Source organism: Pongo abelii, chromosome 5, assembly GCF_028885655.2.
Source record: "Pongo abelii isolate AG06213 chromosome 5, NHGRI_mPonAbe1-v2.0_pri, whole genome shotgun sequence".
Lineage (NCBI taxonomy): Eukaryota > Metazoa > Chordata > Mammalia > Primates > Hominidae > Pongo > Pongo abelii.
The window spans coordinates 113,575,120-113,593,850 of NC_071990.2; the positions used below are offsets into that span (position 1 = coordinate 113,575,120).

At 41.6% G+C, this 18,731-nt stretch overlaps 1 pseudogene; it reads right to left on the reverse strand.

Annotated features, from left to right (window-relative positions):
- Positions 1-3,773: 3,773 nt before the first annotated feature.
- Positions 3,774-5,770, reverse strand: LOC100443379 (protein fem-1 homolog A-like; annotated as a pseudogene).
- Between the last annotated feature and the right edge of the window lie 12,961 nt (positions 5,771-18,731).

The window sequence follows — 18,731 nt, forward strand, 5'->3', positions numbered from 1 at the left end:
AGGAAGATTGCTTGGGCCTTGGAAGTCGAGGCTGCAGTGGGCCATGATGGTACCACTGTAATCCAGCCTGAGCAACAGAGTGAGACCCTCTCTCAAAAAAAAAAAAAAAAGACATACAAATGGCCAAGAGGTATATGAAAATATACTCAGCATCACTAATCATCAGGGAAATGCAAATTAAAACTACAATGAGATATTGTCTCACCCCAGTTAGAATGCCTATGATTAAAAAGACAAAAAAAAAAAAACATGCAAGCAATATGCAGAGAAAAGAGAACTCTTATACTCTTATACACTGTTGGTACAAATGTAAATTAGTACAACCATTATGAAAAACTGTATGAAGATTTCTCAAAAATCTAAACATAGAACTACCATACAATCCAGCAACATCATTAGTAGGTATCTATCCAAAGAAATAGAAATCAGTATATCAAAGGGATAGCTGCACTTGCATGACTACTGTAGACCTATTCAAAGTAGTAAAAATATAAAATCAACCTAAATGACCATCAATGAATGATGGATAAAGAAAATATGAAAGTGTGGTATATGTACACAATGAGATATTGTTAGACCATAAAAAGAATGAAATCATGTGATTTGCAGCAACATGGATGCAAATGAAGGTTGTTATGTTAAGGAAAATAAGCCAGACACAGAAAGACAAAGACTGCATGTTCTTACTCATATGAGAGAGCTAAAAAACTTGATCTTATGGACATAGAGAATAGAGTAATAGATATGAGAGACTGGGAAGGGTAGGTGGAGGGGAAGGGGAAATGAAGAGAGGTTGGTTATGGTGTAAATATACATTTAGATAGAATAAGTTCTAATGTTTGATAGCAGACGAGGGTGACTATACTTGGCGGCCATATTAAATATATTTCAGCATAAGTAGAAGAGAGTACTTGAAATGATACCAATACATGCAATTGATAAACGCTCAAGTGATGGATACCCCAAATACCCTGGCTTGATCATTACACATTCTAAGCATGTAACAGACATATGTGCTCCATAAATCTGTGAAATATTATGTATTAATGAAAGAAAAAATGACTGATCTATGTAGTGATGATAAATAACTGCTAGTCATGTCTTCATCAGCACTGTGCTAAAAATTTTGAGATTCCTTCTTTCTAGTCCTCATTTTCTTATTGGCAATCAAACCCTCCCCTTCTCATGGAGCCTCCCCCCATTCCCCACTCAAGGTGCACATTGGTGACATTCAAAGAATTTCCACCTTGGTCTGCTTCTTGATACTGTATCTAAATATATCTGCAGGTGTGAACAAAGCCTTCTGGTTAAAGTTCATAGGCCCAGAAAACATGTTACCACCTCTTGGAATGATGAGAAAGAAGTACCAAAGAGACCGAACTTGTAACAATTTTGAGAATGGGAAGCTGGAAAACTGTATGTTTTATATGGATTTCAGAAATTTAGAAAAAGCGTCTGGGCTCTTTTTAGCAAATAATAGAAAAAATCAATACTTTCTCCTTTAGGGAGATTTTTATTATGTAAAGTTTTAAACATACACATAATAGAGCATATAAACAATGGAATGCATCTATAACCCAACCTCAATCATTATAAACATGTGGCCTCAAGGTTATTTTGAAGCAAATCCCAGCCACTGTATCATTTCTTTTTTCTCTCTTCAACTATCTTTTTTTTAATGACTTGAACACCAGCACTGAGACTCATGATTTAACTGCCTAATTTCTTTGCTTTGTGCTTTAGAAAGGACAGGGATGGCATTTCCCACCTTGGCTGAGTTAAGTTAAAACTTTGTCTTGTAAATAAATACATAGTTTCCTACCACACACTGCAAATCCAAATGAGACCTGGTTTCCATCAAGGGGCCAGATGTTTCTGGGCACCCACTGTCACTGCTCCTCCTGAGGGCCGGGCTGTGGCTGCCACAGGAGAATGCAGCCAAAATGGCTCCCCTTCTGCAATTTGCTGCTCTTCAGACAGGCCGAGAATCTGCTCCTGCCTGCCAGAGGTTATGGAGTCTGGCTCTTGAGAAAAATCATGCTGGGGCAGGTCCTCTAGCAGTACCAACACTTTACCCTGAATGACGGTGAGCTGAGACTTTGTACAAACGTTAGCTGGCAAGTTGGTTTTGACACTCACTATTTTAGCTGATTTATGGAGTTAATACTGTCCTAGGGCCTTTCTCAGGAAGACCTGGATTCCTGTCCTCGGAGAAGCTGAAAAAAGTGGCTTGGGCCAGCTATGGATATGCCTACAAGGAAAAGAGAGACTGTGGGAGGTTTGCAAGGCTGAGCAGCCTGTAGTTTTAACTCGGAAACTGGCAACCCAGGCCCAAACCAACTGTGCTAGTTCTTGTAAGGTGGAGAAGAACTAGGTGGCAAAGGCTTTGATGTCACTCCTTTGGTGCTTGACCTTATTTCCTGTTTGGGAAAACAGTTCTCTTTCTAATGAGAATAGAAAATTGGGAGGCCTGTTGTATTAGTCTGTTCTCATGCTGTTAATAAAGACATATCCAAGACTGACTGCGTAATTTATAAAGAAAAAGAGGTTTAGTTCCACATGGCTGGGGAGGCCTCACAAGCATGGTGGAAGGCAAAGGAGGAGCAAAGACACATCTTATATGGTGACAGGTGAGAGAGCATGTGCAGGGGAACTGCCCTTTATAAAACCATCAGATCTCCTGAGACTTACTCACTTTCACAAGAACAGCATGGAAAACTGTCCTCGTGATTCAGTTACCTCCCACCGGGTGCCTTCCATGACACGTGGGGATTATGGAAGCTACAATTCAAGATGAGATTTGGGTGGGGACACATCCAAACCATATCACCTGTAAAAGGCAGTAGAGTGGAGTTGTATAAAAATGTACAGTCACCCACATTTTAGGGACCAACACCATGGACTTTATCTTGCTTACCAAATTCTTCACATGATAGAGCTCACTCCCCATGGCCTTAGCATCTCAGGCACCGCAGAATCTTCACTGCTTGAAATTCACTTATGAAGTCCGACAAATAACTTTCTTTAAACAAACAAAGAGGCATTTCTTCAACTTGAAGTATATAAAACAAACAAACAAAAATCCACCAACAAAACAAAAAAGGCAGTAAAATCTCAGAACTTTTGTGCAATGCTTCCAACCTGGCCACTTATTAAATAACCAGAACACCAAACCAACCAAAAGCTATGCAAGTGGCAGGCCACCCTGGGCAGAGCTCTGCCTGCCTGCTCATGGCTACCCCAGCTGGGGAGCAGGGCGTGATCATGCTGGAAGAAATGAGAGGTGGGCTTGCTCCTTGACTTTCAAACTCTAACCTTGGGAGCCCCTAGTCCTAACTCTGTTTTCGGTAGCTAGAGCTATCCAGCCACATCAAGGGCAAGGGAAGGCAAAGCAATTCTCAACTTCTTCCTGTGTTTCTAGCAGGAAGGAAGGCAATGGCTTCAGTCCCTTCGCCTCTAGGTAACAAGGCAAAGGCCTCCAAAACCCAGGAAGAAAGGATGTGAAGTTTTTGCTTCTTTTCCCAACTCAGGATGAGTGAATGGGCTCCTAGAGAAAGACAGTGCTCCTAGCACAGAACCCTGAAGGCTTCTAGCACCAAAGTCTCACTAATTCCTCTTCCCCTCTGTTTGCAGGTAAAGGGGGTGGGAGGCAGAAGAGCCCTTCTTCTGATTTGTGCTTGAAGGAGGCAAGAACTGGCATCTGCTATATGCCCTCATGATTTCTCCCCTCAGCAGGAGAGGGGAGAGGCGAGGGTGCAAACGCTCTGGGCAGGTCAGTGCAGTTGGATGAAAGCCTCCAGCTATTCTGGGATGAAGCCCTTGTAGAGCATCTTGTTCTTGTCCAGGGCCCAGGCTGCTAGGCATTGCAGGGTCATGTAGTTGAAGGGCTGCGTGGTGCCCCTGGCCAGCAGCTTGTCCTCCAGCAGCTCATAGGCCATCTTCCTGAAGGTGTTGGTGGTGTCTGTCTGTGTGGGCCCCTGCTTGGATCAGGGAGTTCATGATTGCCGGGCAGTTAGTTGTTCTGGGCTGCCATGTGTAGCCGGGTGTTGTTGTCAAAGTACCTGCTGTCTGGGTCGGCCCGCAGTTGAGCAGCACTTCGACTGCATGCAGGGAGGTGAATCTGCCTCCATTTGTGGTCACATTTGTGGTGTCCTTGCCTACAGCCATGTGCAGAGGGGTGAAGCTGTTCTTGCCCCTGGGCGCACACTTGAGCAGGTGGTAGATGGTCTGGTGCTTCAGCTGCTCCTGGCTAGGGGTGCACTCCACTTTCTCCAACAGATAGAGAAAGTAGAGGATATGTCCAACTCCTTGGTGAACTGGGCCGCGTCTTCAGGCTCCTTGGGCAGCGGCAGCTCCTTAGGTCCGGGAAACGTTCCATTTGCCAGATCCCTTTCGTGATAACCCCTATGAGGTCTGCAAAGCCGATTTGCCTTTGGCCGCCCGGTCCTGCAGCACCTAAGCAAAGAGTTCCGCGAAGGAGAGGAAGCTGCTGGCGGTCATGGGGCTCAGAGGCTGGCTGACCTGCTGCATGGCCAGGTCCCACTTCCGCAAGTGGATGCAGCGCTGGAAATTGCCGCAGCCCGCCTACAACGCGCCCCAGTAACGGATGTAACAGGAAGTGTCGGGGTGAGAGGCCCAGAGGATTCGCTAATAGATCAACAGGGCCTGTATGCGCATCTCATCAGGGTGGCTTATCAGAGCTTCCAACTCCTCGGTGGTGTGGATCTCCCTGAAATAGCCATAGGCCAAGACCAGCTTCTGGGGTTCTGGTTTGGGCAGGTGACTCCATGGCTCGTCTCCAGTGTTTAAGGATCCCAAGCAGATCTCGCTTCTTTTCCACATAAGTGGCTCCCAGAAATTCCAAGGCTTCCAAGGCAGCTTCCGGGCTGGTGGGACAGCAGCTTTCATAAGATTCCCCGTTCAGTGGTTCCTCCGCAGAGGAGCTACAGCATGGAGTCCCTGAGGCTGCGTGCACCGCTGGCTGGTGGAGGGCCTTCTTGGGGTAGCCCTGGCTGGACCTCTCTCCCAGCGTCCTGCTCCTGGCTGGGCTGCTCCTGGATGAGGTACTCCACTATGCTAGTGTGACCCGTCACGCTGGCACCAGCAGCGAGGTCCTGCGAAGGCCATCCCATGTTGGTCTGGCATCCCAGCAGCAGCTTCAGGCTCTCCAGGCTGCCAAACTCGGCTCAGTCGCGTAGGGCCGTGTTGCCATTGGCGCTGCGCCGGTTCACCTGGGAGCCCTGCTCCAGCAGGTAGCGGGCGATCTCTCGGTGGCCCTTGTAGCACGAGATCATGAGGCACATGTGGCCGTGCCGGTTGGCCACCTCCGGGTCGGTCTGGTTCTCGCCAGTGGCCATGGAAGCAGGCGGCGCTCAGGGGCGTGGAGTTGGTGCGCCTGGTGCGGTTCGCCGAGGCCCTGTGGGGCAGCAGGCTCCGCACCACGTCCAGGTGGCCGGCGGCAGAGGCGGCCCACAGCGGCGGCGAGCCCACGATGGTCTCGCCACCGAAGTGTCCCTAGCCGTCAGCCTCCACCCTCGCGCCGCACCGGTTCACCAGGTATCGTACTGCGTCCAGGGGGCCGGAGCGTGCTGGGGGTGCACTCCACTTTCTCCAACAAGTAGAGCAGGTGGATGAGCAGCGGCGTCCCCCGCGCTGGCCACTTCGCCTATCAGCTTGTCCAGCTCCTCCGGGCTCCGGCCGGTGAACACCTTCTAGAGCAGCTGCAGCTACCGTCGCGGGCGGCGTCGCACACCGCAGTGCGGAGGTCCATAGTCTGGGCGCCGCGGGACACGGAGACAGAGGATTAGAGCCCGGATGGGCTGGCGGGCGGCAGCCTTCACCGTCTCCCCCGCCGCCACCTGAGGGGTTCCCATATCATTTCGTCTATACATATTTACTGTATATATCTCTTAGAGAACCAAATCCTTTAAAAATAACCAAAATATCATTATCACATCTAAAAATACAGTTTTTAAAATAATATCAAGCGTCCACTGTTCACATTTCCTAAATTGTCTTACACATTGTTTATCCAGTGTGTACGTTTGAATTGAAATCCAAATAAGATACAAACATTGCTGTTGGCTGATGTATCTATACATTTTCCCCTTCACTTCTTTCCCTTGAGAGTCTTTGGCTGAAGAAACTGGGTTGAAGAGATCTCAGTGTCAGGATTTTGCTGAGTGTGTCAGTTATAAAGATTACTGATAAAAAGACTTCAATGTCCGGTGAATTTCAGTGGGTTCCTTCTCATAGAGCTTTGCTTTTGAGGATGTGAGGTGAGGAAGAAAGCCCCTCCACAGGGACCTTCTCTCTTTGGCCAGAACTGGCCTCCATCGTGGAAGGAGGGGAAAAAGTGATTTCAAATGCTTTTGAGTATTAATCCGAATGTCCAGTTACAGAATCTGTAACTTATCTGGGAATTACCTTTAAGTGCATCATACTTATATAAGTAAAGTATATAAAAGAAACAAAAAAATTGGAGGTAAATTATGTTTGCGGATGGGATAATTTAATATTTTAAATATTTAAGGCAGTTGAATTAAAATCCCAGTAAACTTTTTTTTTTTTTTGCGTTTGCATCTTCACTAGCTGATTTCCAGATGAACGCAGATGAATGAATGTGTATAAATAGTGAAGCTAATTTAGAAAATGAGGGCACAAAATTATCTGAGTTTAAGTTATTATTCAAAGCAGTAGAAATGAAAAAATACACATAAATACACTTAGTATTTGATCTTTGGAAAATGAATGAGTTACTTAATAAATAGTGTTGGGAGACTTGGACAGAATATAAAGTATGGAATAGGAGGAAAAATTAAGTTATATAAGCAGGTAGATTTAAAAAATTAAATTTGAAAGCTAAAAGTGTAAAGCTAATAGAAGAAAATTCAGAAATTTTTCTTTGTGATTGGGCATGTAGAAAGATTCTAAAATAAATCCATCAGATAGAGTGACCTTGGACCATAAATAAATAATAAATCCTTCAAGTATAAACTATAAAGAGAAAAATTAATATATTTCACTACATCAAAACGAACTGTTACCTGGCTACCCTAACTTCTAGAGTCTGGAAAGGTGGCATTTTAGCTTTCTAGTCAGTACTTAATAAAGGACAATCAAAAACACCACAAACAAAATTTAGGAATGGGGTTTCATTTGGAGAAAATGAAAACAAAACTTAGGATAAGTGACAGTTTGAGAGAAGATCTATAGTATATTTATCACCAACAAAGAATTAATATTTAGAATAATAAAATAAATTTTTGTAAATAAGCAAGAAAAAAACAATATAAAAAGTCAAGGATTATAATTAAGACATACCCTAATGGCTGACAAATGACATGCAAAAATGAGTTGTTTAACTTCATTTTAATCAACAAAATATAACTTAAAACTCTGAGATACTGCTTACTGAAGTGCAAAAAATTAGAACATTGCGTATCAAATGCTGGTGGGACTATGGAGAGATGGGAAACCTCACGTACTGCTGGGAGATATGGACTGGTATGATCACCTTAGAAAGCTATAAAGCAGTACTTAGTGGAATTGATTCATTACTCTGTAGACCCTAAACACTGTAGAAATTCTCACAAGCATGCACCAGAGATATTTAAGAGGATGTTTATCGCAGCATTATTTGTGCTAGCAAAGAACCAGGGGATAATTAGGCTAAATTTAGATTATACAGCAGTCACAAGAAATGAACAAAGTAGATATTTAGCCACATGAACAGATCTCAAAAACGTAATTTTTGTAGTCTAGCACTATTTATGTAAATTACATGTACACAAATATTAATGTTCATATTTTAAAGACATTTACGTGTATATAAATATATATATTGGAGGTTGAAGGTATAAATAAAAATATTGGAGGTTGAAGGTACAAATATGAAATACTTTAGTTTGGGAGCCTGTGGAGGGGAAGATAAATTGGATTGTATAAGATGAAGATAAAAATAAGATAAGAAACAAAGATAATGTGTCGTGAATTGATGGCATGATTAATCCGATTAATCCCTTTCTACCCATCTGACATGCCTACAATAAACGAACTTATAAAACCACCAGCTTCTCTTGAGAAACAGGAAGATTTGACCACCTAAGATTTGGTATGGTGGAAGCCAGGAGGTGAGACACATGTGGAGCAAGGCTTTGCAGCTCCCCTCCCTGTTGTCTATCACCAGTCAATGGAAGACAAGTTGATTGGTCTCTGGTTTCTGTAAGCACTTGTACTGAGGCTTCTGCTCTACAGAGGTGTGAAAACTTTGTTCCAGAGGGGGTTTCAGGAGTAGGTGACCTCATGGGCATGGACCAGTTTCATAAGCCTAATGGAGTGAATTCATTTATCCTAAAAGCTGTTGCTATGCTGTTAAGTTGCCTGGGCTGAGAACCCCAAAGACAGAGCCATTCAGAAATTTTATAGGCACTGAAGTCAATATTCACTCTAGGCAGGACTCCCCCTGAAGATCCAAATAGATTAAGGGAAATAATTCTAAATGAAGTCCATAAGGAAACTTTTATAAGAGTGTAATATCTTCTTCCATCATGAATAATTCAGTTAAGAGACCTATGAAGAGCACACCTCTTTTCCCCTTTGACCGTTCTACTATTGGAAATGATCGAACTTTCAGTCCCTGATTAAAGTTTTCAATTTACCCCACTGAAAATGTGCCAATTAATTCTGACTCCTGTAGACCCTTGTCAGAAAGTAGCAGCTTTTCCAATCATGACCTTGTTTGGTTAAAATGCTAAGAATGTTCTATTTTAGAATAGCTAATAACTTGAGACCACCTTCAAAAATAGACTCTTTAGGATGAAGTAAGAGAAATAATCTCAAAACAGCTTAAAAAAGATATTTTCTTTTTGAAAGAAAAGGGTTTGTCTGTAAGTCATAGGTGAAATAAGGTTAGTTACTACATTCATCACTGATGTATAACAGGTGGAAAAAGATTAAGAGAGCTTCAATAAAAGTTCTTACTTAGGACAAAGGAAAGTCAAAGCAAACACAGGACCCCTCCATACATTGGTCATCTGTAGAGAATGTGTATTACTTTTCATAGGGCAGTATTAGCAAGGACAGTGAATCTAATGGACTTCACCTTGTTGAATATCTTCTTTGTTAACAGAGACTAACAGCCAAGGCCCATTTTGCCAGAGTGTGTTAATAATTTTTTTTTAATGCGGTACTTGATAATGTAAAAAAAAAATCAACAAAAAATAAGTCTGCATTTGGCTATGTGTAGCTGTGGTCATATTATGGACTTGTGCCATGTTAGGGGAACCATTTTCTGAATTTCAACCCACTTTGCTGCCACCCAGGAGAACAGTGACATCAATATGCACTGGAGATTAACATGCTTTGCAATAAACACTCACCATCATGACCCAATCCTGGTGAGCACCAGTTACTCCACATTGATAGCTGAAGGACTGAATTTGAAAGTCTGCTCTTACATTACCAGAAACACATGGCTTCTAATATGAGGCAGTTTATTGCCAGTGGTGGTGTAGAATGATATAAAATGCAGACAAGCACCCAGATTTCAGGGCTCTGTGTTACCATTCCCCAAAATGAACCAGTTCTCCCTTGAGGGGAGCGACTACTTAACTTGGGCAGGAAGAGCAAGATAGATCTGGAACATCTTAGCTGAATGGGAGTGATGATGATACTTTCAGAAATTTCTGGGGTAGTGTTAAGAGGTGAAAAGAGGTCAGCCTTATAAAAATGAATAAGTGGTGACAAATGAAAGTCAACTATTACCACAACGTGAAACAGGTTGAGTTTAAACAGGAGCATAACACACAAAACACAACAACAAAAAAAACAGGTGTCTTGGCATGTGGTAAGAGGCTATGGAAAGACAATTGTATTAAACACAAGCATGCATTTTCAGCTGAAGAAAATATAATATATGGAATGAGTGATATTGTGAGGATTATACTAAAATTGCTATTGGGAAAAAGTTTTTGTTCATTTACTTATAATGAATATCAGTAATCTCAGATGTCCAGCTTTGGATTTGCCCCTTCCCACTCTCCTTATGAAAGTTTGCATGGGTTAACAGGTAACTTTGATCTGATGTTAAAGCCTCCACTGTTGGGTTGGCCATAACCTGACAGTTAACAGCTTCCCCTACTGATTCTTCATTGACAAGGAAGCCTGCCTTTGAGTTAACAAGCTCATGGAAACAACTACCCTCCTCTGATATAGCAGCAAAGAGACAAGCGCTACTATAAAAAGGGCCAAGGTTCTTTGGTCAAACAGGGTTTTGCATAGCATGTCATAGCTATTCTGTCTGGTTACTATCCTGAGGTGCATCTCTTCCCCTCCATCTTTTCTCCAAGAACCTTGGTTGTAGTGGGGAGTGTGTGTGTGCATGTGTGTGTGTGTGTGTGTGTGTGTGCAGAAAGCACAGACTATAGTGCATATGGTGCCAGCCACATTCATCCTAAGGTTGAGAATTCCAGATGAAGAAATTATCCTGCCACTGGACTAATGGTAGATAGTTGCTGCTACTTCCATTTTTGTCCACTAGACCCACTAAATATGACTTTTCTGGCTATTATTTTTCTTGAAATCTAATGTTGAGGACTTAATATAGTGGAGCATTTGAATAGATTGACTTTAATATTACTATTTAGGAGTCATCTTCAATAATTTGGAAAGAAATAGTGCACCCTCTAGTGAACATTTTAAGGACTAGCATAGACCACTGTGCAAAACAGGTTGCAATTGGGTCAGTTAACCGGGAGTAACGTTACACATCCTTGGCACCCTTTAGTCTGTAGCTTACTGGTTGCCATCTTTGTGGCAACATGAGGAGTATGAAGGACTAACCACAGGACCAGAAGACAACAATGGTTGGAAGAGGGGAGTGTGTATGTAGAATGTGGTAGAGTCCTTGCTGCTTCACTCTACTGCCCTTTGCAGAGTGTAGGAAGAATAGGGCAAAGTTTTGCAGGGAATTTGGAGAGACACTCTCTCACAGAAAAGAAAATTGGAGCATCTGGGTATCATGACATGGAAATATAAAAATGTAAAAAAAACCTGTGATTGTGAAATTAGAAAAATTATTTTAATTCTCATTAGACTAAAGTCACTTGGCATACAGAGAATTGGCCAAGTTATGAAAAGCAGGAAGAAATTTTGCTCTTGAAATCTGACGATTTTGTCTTCACTGACCCCAGTCAATTAACTTCGGGAAGACTATGGAATGGCAATATTTCCATAGAATGCGATAGAAAGTGTGATGGATAGAAGTGGCAATATGGTTACCTAATATCCTAAAAGCCACTACTAGCAGAGATTATTCTTTTCTATTTTTTAATTTTTTGAAGCAATGCTTCTTTTGACAATGTCCACATATAAATTTTTTTAAAATTCAGACAGAGGTAATATATACGAGCTAGGTTAAAAGTGTGCTCAAAGGTAATAAAAATAGTATCAATTGTTAGAAATAATAAAACCCATATATATAATTTGAATTGCTTGATTTGCAATGTATGTTTATTTATATTTTAAAACTAGAAAAGGCCTTTTTACTTTGTTCTTATGTGACATTTCTGATGGGCTTGCAAGCAATTTGTTATTTTTGAAATCATGGTTACTTGCTCCAAACCTCCAAACAAGAATCTTTGTGAATTTGGTTTATTAGAAAAGTTTTTCACTGTATCTACTTTGTAATTTGTTTGGTTTTCTCTTAAAGCAAAATGTAAGATTAAACAGAACTCTATGCTATAAGGTTAAACATATAGTATTTTTAAACAATCAAGTACTTTATATAAATTAGATGTAATAACTTTTAAAGACACGTTAGCCTGAAAGTGATTTTCTGTGACTTTGCCAGGAATGCACTGGGAAAGGGCACTAAAGAGGCAGTGTGCTCAGAAATCGAGATAGCCAGAGATTCTTTTTTTTTTTTTTTTGACTTATCTTTACAGCTTTATTTTTAGTCATACTGGACACACACCTTAAACTCTATTCATTTTGTGTATTTTCTTTTTTTTTTTTACTTCTATTATTATTATTATTATTATTATACTTTAGGTTTTATGGTACATGTGCGCAATGTGCAGGTTAGTTACATACGTATACATGTGCCATGCTGGTGCGCTGCACCCACTAACTCGTCATCTAGCATTAGGTATATCTCCCAATGCTATCCCTCCCCCCTCCCCCCACCCCACAACAGTCCCCGAAGTGTGATGTTCCCCTTCCTGTGTCCATGTGTTCTCATTGTTCAATTCCCACCTATGAGTGAGAATATGCGGTGTTTGGTTTTTTGTTCTTGCGATAGTTTACTGAGAATGATGATTTCCAATTTCATCCATGTCCCTACAAAGGACATGAACTCATCATTTTTTATGGCTGCATAGTATTCCATGGTGTATATGTGCCACATTTTCTTAATCCAGTCTATCATTGTTGGACATTTGGCTTGGTTCCAAGTCTTTGCTATTGTGAATAATGCTGCAATAAACATACGTGTGCATGTGTCTTTATAGCAGCATGATTTATAGTCCTTTGGGTATATACCCAGTAATGGGATGGCTGGGTCAAATGGAATTTCTAGTTCTAGATCCCTGAGGAATCGCCACACTGACTTCCACAAGGGTTGAACTAGTTTACAGTCCCACCAACAGTGTAAAAGTGTTCCTATTTCTCCACATCCTCTCCAGCACCTGTTGTTTCCTGACTTTTTAATGATCGCCATTCTAACTGGTGTGAGATGGTATCTCATTGTGGGTTTGATTTGCATTTCTCTGACGGCCAGTGATGGTGAGCATTTTTTCATGTGTTTTTTGGCTGCATAAATGTCTTCTTTTGAGAAGTGTCTGTTCATGTCCTTTGCCCACTTTTTGATGGGGTTGTTTGTTTTTTTCTTGTAAATTTGTTGGAGTTCATTGTAGATTCTGGATATTAGCCCTTTGTCAGATGAGTAGGTTGCCAAAATTTTCTCCCATTTTGTAGGTTGCCTGTTCACTCTGATGGTAGTTTCTTTTGCTGTACAGAAGCTCTTTAGTTTAATTAGATCCCATTTGTCAATTTTGGCTTTTCTTTTTAATCAAAGGTATGTAGAAGCTCACCAGTTGCCCCAGAGACACAGAAGTGAAAGTATTGCTAGACCACAGTAAAAGTTGGCTCAAATCTTCTCTAGGGTGAGAGGGAGAAACACACACAGGGGGATACCTAGTAGTACTGGTAAAGTTTCAAATGGAATTAAATAAACTGGCCCTTTGAAATCAGAATCACAAATTAAATTATGCATTTTGGTTTTGTTTGGACGTTTCCATACTGACTGATTGCTTTTCTTTTAAAGGGACTCTTTTTTGGTAGAGGGGGTGAATTTAAACAGATAAATTGTATATACTTGCTGGCAAGCTGCAGCTTCACTAACCATGTAATGCTAAATTTTGTGGGATGGAGGCATGGAGGTATACAACCCAGTGACTCCCAGACTTAGTGTGCTTAAATGTTATGTGGAAAGACTGTCACAGATGTCTAGGCATCAAGCCCAGGGGTTTGGATTCAGAAGTTCTGAGAGGGGGATGAGAAGGCATCATTTTAAACAAGAACCCCAACCCCAGGTGACTCGGAAGCAACTGGTCTAGGGATTATCACTAAGAAAAACACCAGCTGACCTGAGGTCAATAATGTGGAGATGTGCAACCATTTATAAATGAATTTATTGAGAAAACTTCAGTAATAGTTATTTTTGAGGAGTCTGTGTGTGTTTTGGAAAAATTGGGAGGTGAGCCAACAATGACTGAAATATAATTGCACTGGTATACAAATCTGAATGTATTACAAAATGCAGGCTCTTCAGGGCATGTGCTGGAGCCAGGGCAGAACTCCTCAGCCCTACTCTGCATTCTTGCAGCAGGGCTTCCATTCCTGCTCCATCCTCTCCTGGGGACGCTCTTCTTCTTGTCCTCCTGACTTTCTCTAATCAGTCAGACTCTGCTATCTTGTCACCTCTCAGGAGCCTTCTATGAAACCATCAATAAACCTCCTTTCCCAGCCACTACCCTTCTCCTTTTCCTACTTCGTCTTTCTTTATAGCACTTGCAATTTGCTGAAATAATATTGTTGATCTGTTTACTTTTTTAGTGTTTCTTTTTTGAGACTAAACTCCAGGAGGTCAGGGATTTTGTTTGTTTCATGCGTAGCTGTATATCCAGCACCTAGAATTAAGTAGTGAAAGAAATCCAGTTCCTTTTCCAATCAAAACTTAACTGGTTTTGTGGCCTATTTTCCAGGGGTTTGTGCTCTAATATGGAAGAATGCACTGACTCCCTGAACAAGTCCATTCTTGAACCATGGGGAGTTCAGTGTTATGCCCATTTTCCCCAATGATTGAGAAACTTACTTTGATATTCCCTTTTACTCTTGATGGCTATCACTTTTTTGAAAACTTGAGATTGGTAATAGACAATGTATTTCTCACTGTCTTTAATACAATAGATTAAAGATTAATGAATAAATATGGCATATCTTGAAATGAGTTGTGTGTATTTAGCATTCATCTGAGTGTCACCACACAGTGGTAGAGGATGGATGGGATTAAGAAAGAATATTTGTCAGTGCTCATTCAGGAAAACAGCTCATGCCAACTAGTTCAATAGAAGGCATCCAATATGGGAAACTAGTTACAGCAGTGATGCAAGATCCAAAATGGCAGGAAGGGAAAAAAGAGGCATTCCCATTATTATCCACAGCAGGAATTTCCTACCAGCTTTAGAATGGAGGAAAGGGGGAAAAGGGAGGTAGTATGGCCAGGGTCCAGAGGGGCTGGGAGCACAGAAGGAGAGGCTGTCCAGAGGAATCTTGAAGTCCTGGAGGATGTCCAGCCACTTCCGAAGATGCCTCCAAAACAGAAAGGTAGGTGAAGAAATGCCCTGGCCTCTTCTTTTTTTCACCCTCAAATATTCTGCCAGTGTTCCCACTGCCTGAACCCAACTACAAGGCAGTAGGAAATGGAATTTGCAGGGATCAGCCCAGGCCACTACAGAAGAGACTAGAGAAAGGGCTGGAATGGGTCCCAGAGCACACAAGGACAGAAGGAATTTGGAGAAGTGCAAATGATATAATCATCTTGGTTCAGGTTTGTGCTGCATATGAATTATTCTATCTGCGTGGTGTGAAGCTCACCATGTGATATAAAATTTCCTAAGATCCTGCCACAAAGCTGTCTTATTTGCATGAGTCCAAAAACTGCAGGCTAGAAAGGTGACTGAAAGTTACAAAATGGTTACATAAATGATCAGCCATCCACATGGGCTTGTTTTGGATTTACTACCATTATTTTTTATTTTATTATTTTAGTGCTACTGTTATACTGCATCAAACCTTGTTTTCCTGTGGGGCCTTTGGCTCCCTTAATGACAACTCAAGTCATTTCTGTAATCTTTCAAACACTTTTAGTTATTAAGAGAGGTGAATTTCAAATATTAGACCTAACCTTGTGCATCCTCTGTTCCTCTTCCCATGAATACAGGTGGACTTAAAGCTCTAGCAGCTGGGAACTATGGACATTGGTGTAGTTATTCTCTCACTCATCTCCTTTCCTGCACTTGCCCTCCTGGTGTTGAGAGGAGAAGGAAAATGAGGGAGGGAGGCTTCACACATACCTGCAGGTTTTTTCCTCCTGTTGTTCATCAATGAGTCCAGATGGGACTGTCGGTTTCCTCAGAGAAGCAGGCTGTCCTGGCTGGTGGGGTGTGTGTTTGGCTCGTTGGAGGGGCAGTCCCTTCAGAGGCCCTGGTAAAGGACCAGCAACTGAGCTTGTGTTTTTCTCACCTGTAGCCCCTGCAACAAGTTATCCAGATTATCTTGTTGCTGCTAGGGTTGCCTCACCCAGAAGTGGCTCTCTTGAAGGGGCCAGTACAATGAATGGCTGAATCCCTACCACCTGCTACAGGGTTTGATTGAATATCTGTAGGAAATCCACAGATGTTTACACATCAAATGGTAACGCAGTCCAACTAGGTTCTCTCTCTGCACCAAGGCCACTCTTCTGCCCGTTTCTTTATGCTTCCACCATCAGACTTGGGGAAACAGGCACTGTGTGAGAACAGAGGTTCAGCATTTTTACACGAAAGATAATTGAAAATCTTGAGCACAGTGGCTTAGGTATCTCCAGTATCCAGTATCACAGGGATGGGGCAGGGGGATTAATAGAATGGCCCTATCCTGAAAGATAGAAGAGGAGGAATGGATGGTTTGCTACTCCACAAATTATGCATCTCTATTCTCCCAACCTGTGGCAAACTTGCATCCCTTCTCTAGTCCTCTGGTAGTTTTATATTAATACATATTCTGCTGAAATGGTCCTTCTGTGTCCAGAGTTGGTTCCTTCTGGTGGGCTCATGGTCTCACTGACTTCAAGAATGAAGCCGCAGACCTTTGTGGTGAGTGTTACAGCTCTTAAAGGTGGCATGGACCCAAAGAATGAGCAGCAGCAAGATTTACTGTGAAGAGCAAAAGAACAAAGCTTCCACAGCATGGAAGGAGACCCGAGTGGGTTGCCTCTGCTGGCTGGGGTGGCTAGCTTTTATTCCCTTATTTGTCCCCACCCATGTCCTGCTGATTGGTCCATTTTACAGAGAGCTGATTGGTCCATTTTATAAACCTCTAGCTAGCTACAGAGCACTGATTGGAGAATTTTTACAGAGTACTCGGTGCATTTTACAAACCTCTAGCTAGCTACAGAATGTTGATTGGTGTGTTTTACAAACCTCTTGTAAGAATTGTACCTCTTAAAAGAATTCTTTAACTTTTTAACTTATTCATTTTAACTATTGAGCACTTAACAATTGCTAGGGATTTAGCTGGTCATTGAGGATAACATGAACGATGTACGGTTGCTGCCTTGAGAAGCCTCCAGATGGATAAATGGACAAATAACAGGAATTAATTGTGGAGCATTTATTCAAGGCCAGATGGTTTGTCAACTTAGTTTAACTTCTCATAGTTCTGTTGCAAAGTGAGAATTATTATCACCAGTACACCAATGAGGAAATGGTTATAAAAGTGATATAACTCATAGAGTTTAGATAACTTAACCAGGACTGCTCGGGCGTTGGGAATCATGACCAAGTGTTGGTCCTGGGACCATCAGTGCACCTTATTTCCTCAGGGGCCCTCACTTTCCTCAGAGTCAAATGTCTCTTTGCTTTCAGAAAATTCCAGAAACTGTAGTGATGATCAGGGTTTGTGACTTAGTTTTATTTATTTTGGGAGCAGGTTCAGGCATGTGTATAGAATGGAGGCGGTCAATGGTATGAAGACCTTGACAGAAAATGACCAATGGTGAAATTGTTCGGCTCCTGTGGACAGGACTAGCTAACTCATAGCTAAAACTCCCAGATGTGAAAAATTTAAGGCCAGGGTTAAATTTCTCAAATTTGAAAATCTTATAAACTTAAGAAAATTTGATCTTGTAAACTCATATCAGAAAATGGCGTTCAATTCTTAGTTGTAAATTAACTCAATTTGAATTGAAGAATAAGTAAAGCAGAGTTAAAAAATAGAATAACTTATCCTTCCAAAGCAATTAGCCTCTCAACCCTGCAGCTATAAGGAAAACAGATAAAAGTACTTTAAACATTTGATTCACCTCAATTAGCAATTTAATTGAGGATAATGGCTCTTTTGTGGAGCCACAAAGGCAACTTTTTTGTTGTTGTTGAGACAGATTCTCGCTCTGGAGTGCAGTGGCGCTATCTCGGCTCACTGCAAGCTCCGCCTCCCGGGTTCACGCCCTTCTCCTGCCTCAGCCTCCCGAGTAGCTGGAACTACAGGCGCCCGCAGCCACGCCCGGCTAATTTTTTTGTATTTTTAGTAGAGATGGGGTTTCACCGTGTTAGCCAGGATGGTCTCGATCTCCTGACCTCGTGATCCGCCCGCCTCGGCCTCCCAAAGTGCTGGGATTACAGGCGGGAGCCACTGCGCCTGGCCACAAAGGCAACCCTTTACTCAAATACACACATAAACACACACACTAACTTCTTAATTGATAGGGATGATGTTATCTAACACAACAAGGTGTCATAATATTCTGCTAAGAATATAGACACTGTCCATGTAGCACAGTATTTTTAGTTGTTTAAATTGAGTCTAACACACATTCAGAGAAGAGTAAAAATTACGTTTTTGCTTTTTTTTTTTTTCCAAAATGAGCACACCCATGTAAACAGCCAGATCAAAAAACAATCAAGAGCTTGAAGTAAATGAAATCAGTATTCGCTCTTTTGTGTCTGGCTTCCTTCACTTGGGATTATGTTTATGAGGTTTATGGTTATTGTTGTATATAGTTGTGTATACTCTTTCTGAATAGTATCAATGGGGAGTAGAACTACATAGTATTCTATTATCTGAATGTAACACAATTTATTTTTCATTCTTTATGGACATTTGGGTATATTCCAGCTTTTGGCTATTATAAAAAGTGCTCCTATGAACACTCATTTTGTATCTTTTGGTGAACATATGTATACACATCTTTTGTGTATAGAGGGTCATAAGATAGGCATATGTTCAGCATTAGTAAATACTGCCAGATAATTTTTCCAATATGTTTGCATCAATTTTCACTCCCACTGTCAGTATATGAGAGTTTAGGTTGTTATACATTCTTGCCAACACTGGGTATTTATTTCTTTGAGTTTTGCTTTTAATTTGCATAGTCATGATGCCTAATCACATTGTGTACCTTAAGCGCTTAA